General features: G+C 44.1%; 1 non-coding gene across 1 annotated transcript; it reads left to right on the top strand.

Annotated features, from left to right (window-relative positions):
* The first annotated feature begins 3,965 nt into the window (after positions 1–3,965).
* LOC119920099 lies at positions 3,966–4,102 on the top strand. The gene has a single exon (XR_005447865.1). It is a non-coding gene; the product is annotated as a small nucleolar RNA SNORA7 (small nucleolar RNA).
* The last annotated feature ends 1,806 nt before the right edge of the window (positions 4,103–5,908 follow it).

Below are 5,908 nucleotides of genomic sequence, written 5' to 3'. Positions count from 1 at the left end.
ATGGGTATGAAGATAGTGAACCCCACGTGGGACAACCTGATTACCTTGTATCTACCTCAGTGGCACATAGTAAGAGCTTGAAAAATGCCCATTATTATTATTAAAGTGAGTACTTAATAAATACCATCTATTACAAAATGCTCTGAGGCCAGTAGACAGGATAGAGAGCTTTTGGTAGTAGTAATAATAATAATGTTGATGGCATTTATTAAGCACTTACTATGTGCAAAGCACTGTTCTAAGTGCTGGGGATGTTACAAGGTGATCAGATGTAATAATAATAATAATAATAATAATAATTTTGGTATTTGTTAAGCACTTACTGTGTGCCAGGCACTGTACTAAGCACTGGAGTGGATACAGGCAAATCGGGTGGGACACAGTCCCTGTCTCGTGAGGGGTCAGAGGCTCAATCCCCATTTCACAGATGAGGAAACTGAGGCACAGAGAAGTGAAGTGACTTATCCAAGATCACACAGCAGACAAGTGGCAGAGTTGGGATTAGAATCCACAGCCTTCTGACTCCCAGGCCTGTGCTCTATCCACTACGCCATGCTGCTTCCCATATAGTTTGTATTTGACTTGCTGGAATTGCCCTCTATTCTGTATTTAAGTTGGGAGAGACTGTCATGTCAGAAAAACAAACCATATTAATCATTGATTATGACTATTATTATTATCATTGGTATTATTATTACTGCTACTACTACTACTACTACTATTGTGTTTATAGGAAGGCTCACATCCACTGTATTCCCATACCTGAAGAGAGCTTCACTTAATTCACCACTCACAGGGTCTGGCAGCCAGAGATTGGGTAGGGACTGTCTCTATATGTTGCCGATTTGTACTTCCCAAGCTCTCAGTACAGTGCTCTGCACACAATAAGCTCTCAATAAATACGATTGAGTGAATGTTTCTGGGCTCCCATGCAAGAGAAATTGACCCAGAGTCCCCAGGAAAATTTGTCTCGCATGACAAAATTATAGACTGCAGTTAGATTTGCAGCCAAAATCTTGTCACAGTAGATTATCAAATGATTGGAACAGTAAAAAAAAATGAATTGGGGTTTAAACTTTTATGAAAAAGCACTTATATTGTGGAATAAGACTTTTTTAATGGACTGCAGGCATTAAACAGACCTTGTATTAGGCTTTGAAATTAATGGGTCACTGTATAACATTCCAGTTTTCATAGCTTGATAAGATTAATGCTTGCTTATATAGCAAATTCAATGGCTCATTTAATTTCATATGAATGTTTAAAGTTAAATTGCTTTTGGATTAAGTCTAAACTCATTATTCATTTTAACGTCTGAAAGAACTTTCATTTTTCTTTCATTTTATTTAATCAAGTGCATCATCATTAAGTAAAGGCCAAAGACCTAGATAGCTAAGAAATACAGTAAAAGGAAATTTATTAATTTAGTTTGAAAAGAGACTTATTTGTTAAACTTTATTTAATCCTCTACCCAGTTCAAATCTAGCACCATTAGAAAAAAAAATAGAGATTTATGGGTATTTTGTCATGGCTTAGAATTTCAGAAACAGGGGGAAACCTGGTAAATATTAGGAGTGCCCTTTGAGTGTGATTTTGAAGGAACAGCCAGGGGCTAGATTAAATCAAAAAGCCTTCTCTCTGGTTTATGTCAAAGACGTTTTCTGCTCCACTGGGAGAAACAGCACGGCCTAGAGGATAGAGCCCGGGCCTGGGAGTAAGAAGGACCTGGGTTCTATTCCCAGCTCCATCACCTGTCTGTTAGGTGACCTTAGATAAGTCATTTCACCTCTCTGTGCCCCAGTTCTCTCATCTGTAAAATGGGGATTAAGACAGGGAGCCCCATGTGGGACAGGGGCTGTGTCCAACCTACTTAGCTCGCATCTACCCTAGAGCTTAGTACAGTGCCTGGCAACTAAAAAGCACTTAAAAAATACCATTCAAAAAAAATCTCTCCTTCCAGCAACCTGGAAGGAGGCAACCTCTTGCTTCAGGGGTCCCAATGAATCATTTAGCACCTATTATCAATCAATTGTATTTACTGAGCACTTACTGAGTGCAGAGCACTGCTTGGGAGAATACAAGAGAATTAGTAAACCTACTCCCTTCCCTCAAGGAACTTAGAGACTAAAGAGGTAGACAAATGGCTAAAATAAATTTCAGGGAGGAGAGCAGCTGAACAGAGTGGCCTGGTGGATAGAGCACACTCTGTACCTGGGAGGCAGGAGGACTTGGGTTCTAATCCTGGCTCCGACACTTGTCTGCTGTGTGACCTTGGGCAAGTCACTTAACTTCTCTGAGCTTCAGTTACCTCATCTGTAAAATGAAGATTAAGACTGTGAGCTCCACATGGGACAGGGACTGTGCCCAACTTGATTATCTTGTATCTACCGCAGCGCTTTGTACAGTGCCTGGCACACAGTAAGTGCTTAACAAATACCAAGAAAAAAACAAAAACAGGATATGGATATAAGTTCTTCCTCCTTCCTCTCCCCCTCTCTATCCTCCCACCTTACCTCCTTCCCTTCCTCATAGCACCTGTATATATGTGTATATGTTTGTACGTATTTATTACTCTATTTATTTTACTTGCACATATTTATTCTATTTATTTTGTTCAGTTAATATGTTTTGTTTTGTTCTCTGTCTCCCCCTTCTAGACTGTGAGCCCACTGTTGGGTAGGGACCGTCTCTATATGTTGCCAACTTGTACTTCCCAAGCGCTTAGTACAGTGCTCTGCACACAGTAAGTGCTCAATAAATACGATTGAATGAATGAATGAATGAATATAAGTGTCATGTAGTGGGGAGGGGAAAAAGCCCAGAGTCACACAGCTGACAGTTGGTGGAGCTGGGATTTGAACCCATGACCTCTGACTCCAAAGCCCGGGGTCTTTCCACTATATACCAACAATTGCCAGTCATGAAGATCACTCATGACTATCTTGCCAAATTTCAAACATTCCTGTGAATTCATGCAGTCAAGTCACCATCACTGCAATAATATACACAGGAACATAGCTATGCTGGCTGGAGAGGGCCCAGAGGAGAAGAATCAACAAAAACAAGATACCCCAAACAGCTGTTCTATGGTGCACTGAAAGGGAGCACACGTACACCAGGATGGATGGATAAATGGTTTAAAAATAGACTAAAACCCAGTCTGAAATGATGCAACAAAATGACGGACTACTGGGGGACCACTGCAGCAGGCAGATCAGCCCAGAGAGTAAGTGAGAAAGAGGCTGGCTCAAGGAGAGAGACTGACCCAATATGGAGCAAACCTTTTGGCAGGTAAGTGATGAAGATGCGAATTGCCTAAGCTACTTTAGATTGAATTATGGGCAACCCTGAGTGCCCCAGCTGAGGGTCCTCCACCCAGTTGAAGCAGGTAATTTGTGACCCACTAATGAGCTACCTCCTCTGATTGGTTCCTGCAGACAGGATCTGATTGATTGGAACATCTGCCACTTGCACACAATTTTTCTTCCCCACTGCTGCTTGTAATTACAGCTGGCTGGAAGAAAGTTCAGGCCAGGCATTTTTATTTCCTATAGTCCATTACATACCGACGATCCCAACAATGTTGCATCCCAGATCCTTGGTGGGGGAGGCGGTGGTCGTGACTCCATCGCCACCACTCCAGAGGACAGCGTGGAGTGGGGAATTCAGCTGCTGTGGGAGGGGCAGGAGTGGGGATCATGGAATCCCACACCATCCATGCCCCCTGGTCACTAGACACAGTTCAAACCAGAAAATGGATAACGAGGTCACTTATCTGATCATCTTGAAGGACTTTGCCACTTCTCCTGATAAACAGGTCAAAGTTCAATTGATAAATAATCCTTCATATAACCCCCATTGGCATAGCATTAATCCATCCTGTGGAGCATGTTGTGATGCATGCTAAGGTTCAGTTGTTTCAGCCACACTCCCACACACGATCAGGAGTATCATCTTCAAATCCCAGCTTTCAGAGTCACACCTGGAGAATTTCCAGTACTCTACTAGTCTTGGCTACAGGAAGGAGAGTCAAGCAGAGGCCTACCCATTCCATTCCTAGTTTGGGCAGTGGCTAGCCAGTGGAAGGCAATCTGCTACAAGTCAAAACTCACCTGAACTGGGCAGTAGCGGCAGAGAAGAGAAATAAGGGTGGAGACGAGTTTACTGCACAGAAGCAGTCAGTGGTAAACCACTTCCATATTTTTACCATGGAAACTCTATGGATACACTACCAGAAAGATTGCAGCTGGAGGTGGGGCGTTCTGGGAGAGATGTGTGCATGGCATCGCTATGGGTCAGAGATGACTTGACAGCATAAGACAAGACCAGTCAGTCATTCAATGGTAGTGGAGAAGCGGCAAGGCCTAATGAAAAGAGCACGGGCCTGGGAGTCAGAGGTCATGGGTTCTAATCCCAGCTCTGCCATGTGTCTGCTGTGTGACCTTGGGCAAGTCACTTTGCTTCTCTGGGCCTTGGTTACCTCATCTGTAAAATGGGGATAAAGGCTGTGGGACAGGAATTGTGTCTGATCTGATTACCATGAGCCCTAGCCCTGCTCTATACCAAGTTTCCAAACTGGACCCTCTACCTGAGCTGGGAAAAAGTCACTATAACTGACCTCAATGGTTGGGAGTATCCTAACTGGTCTGGTACATCTGAGACAGATCCTAAACAGATGTAATGACCAGACATCACGTGGCTTAGTGGAAAGAGCCTGGATTTGGGAGTCAGAGGTCATGAGTTCTAATCCCAGCTCTGCCATGTGTCAGCTGTGTGACCTTAGGCAAGTCACTTAACATCTCTGTGCCTCAGTTACCTCATCTGCAAAATGGGGATGAAGACTGTAAGCCCCACGTGGGACAACCTGATTACCTTGTATCTGCCCCAGTGCTTAGAACAGTGCTTGGCACATAGTAAGCGCTTAACAAATACCAACATTATTATTATTACTGAGCAATCTGTGACAAGTTCAAGAAAATAATGGAACTTTATTCAGCTCAGTCTAATTGCAGGGGAGTGACACATACATGTGCACACACAAACACGCACCCGCTACAACAAATTAGCTAACCATCTGACAGTTTTCTCCAACTTCACGCAGATAGTCCCATGTCAGAGGAGTTCGAGAAGTTCCGGTTGGCTCTGGGTGGCTACGCTTGTTCATGCTGGCTGTAAGTGATTGCACAGACTTCTGACACTTTGTGCAGTGCATAGAGCACAGGCCTAGGAGTCAGAAGTCAAGGGTTCTAATCCCTGTTCTGCCACTTGTCTGTTGTGTGGCCTTGGGCAAGTCACTTCACTTCTCTGGGCCTCAGTTACCTCATCTGTAAAATGGGGAATGAGGGTGTAAGTCCCACGTGGGACAGGGACTGTGTCCAACCTAATTTGTTTATAGCCACCCAGTACAGAGTACAGTGCCTGGTACATAGTAAACACTTAACAAATACCATAATAATAAATCTCAGCAGATTCATGGTACATGGCAGCCAATCCACCTCGGCTGTTTGGGGTCTCTCATACTGCTACCGGTTTTTAGTTTATGGTGACGGCACCGTGGGCATCCCAGCACTTAGTGTAGCCGCACGACATTTTTACCATGCCATGGCTCGACTACGGCCTCGCGTGTCTCCATCTCTGCCCAGCTGTTTTTTTCCTCCTCCTCTCCTCATGACTCAGAGCGACCACCTTCTATGTGCCTCTGCCTTGGGTGTTGCAGCAGTTCCTATGTGGCATTTGTTGATTGGTCCAGGCCTGTTACTGGATAAAAAAGGGAAGGAAGGCCCATTTCTCCCTCATGCCCACCTGCGGACCGGCTTTGCAATGATCTGCCTTGGAGCAGGGTAGCCTTGCTCCTTTTCGAATTCGTTCCTCCATGTTGTTGTTCCCAGGGTCAAAAACAGTCACTTGT

The sequence above is a fragment of the Tachyglossus aculeatus genome, chromosome X1 (assembly GCF_015852505.1).
Source record: "Tachyglossus aculeatus isolate mTacAcu1 chromosome X1, mTacAcu1.pri, whole genome shotgun sequence".
In the NCBI taxonomy this organism is placed as follows: Eukaryota; Metazoa; Chordata; class Mammalia; order Monotremata; family Tachyglossidae; genus Tachyglossus; species Tachyglossus aculeatus.
This window is presented reverse-complemented; position numbering and strand designations above follow the sequence as displayed.